This window comes from Corticium candelabrum, chromosome 2 (genome assembly GCF_963422355.1).
Source record: "Corticium candelabrum chromosome 2, ooCorCand1.1, whole genome shotgun sequence".
Classification (NCBI taxonomy): Eukaryota; Metazoa; Porifera; class Homoscleromorpha; order Homosclerophorida; family Plakinidae; genus Corticium; species Corticium candelabrum.
Window position 1 is genome coordinate 9,014,580 of NC_085086.1, and position 856 is coordinate 9,015,435.

The following is an 856-nucleotide window of genomic DNA, read 5'->3' on the forward strand; positions in this document are numbered from 1 at the left end:
AGACTTGATGTCCATGAAGATTTCGTTGGTCTTTACAGCACAGCAAGCCTGACTGCAGACTCACTGATTTCAATCATTCAAGATGTCCTGTTACGGCTAAATCGTTTAATAGAGCGTTGTCGGGGACAGTGCTATGATGGAGCAGCTGTCATGAAAGGGCAAGGAAATGATGTAGCAACTAAAATATCTTGTTTAGAAAGACGTGGCATACACACACATTGCTATGGTCACTCATTAAACCTAGCCTGCCAAAAAACTATTCGTGAAGTGAAAATTGTGAAAGATGCAGTAGACACCACATTTGAATTATAGAAATTGCTGAATTATTCAGCAAAACGCAAGGCCGAATATCTGAGATTAAAAGAAGAACTGACACCTAATGATCCTGGCTTCAGAACCTTATGTCCAACTAGCTGGACTAGACGATCAAAGTCTCTGAGTAGTGTCAGGCAAACTACTCAGTCTTGCAACACAGCTTAAGTACATTTGCAGACTTTGCTAAACATGCCATGGAAATGTCTGCCAGAGTTAACGGAATCAGGTCTCAAATGGAAAAGTTTTCCTTCTTGTTTGGGGTCATGCTTGGTGAGAGCGTCTTAGGTATGGCAGAAAACCTTAGTTGTGTCCTGCAAAATAAGAAGATTTCAGCTGCAGAAGGTCAAGCTGCTGCTGAGCTGACGTTGGACACCATGCTGAAGCACACGACTAACAAAGCATTTACCAAATTCTGGGACAAAGTGGTCAAGCACAGTGAAACTGTAGACGTAGACGAGCCAGCTCTACCGAAAAAGGAGAGTACCTGCACGATTTGACCTATTAGGTGCTGGTGAGAGTTATGTTCCGTGGACAGTAAAAG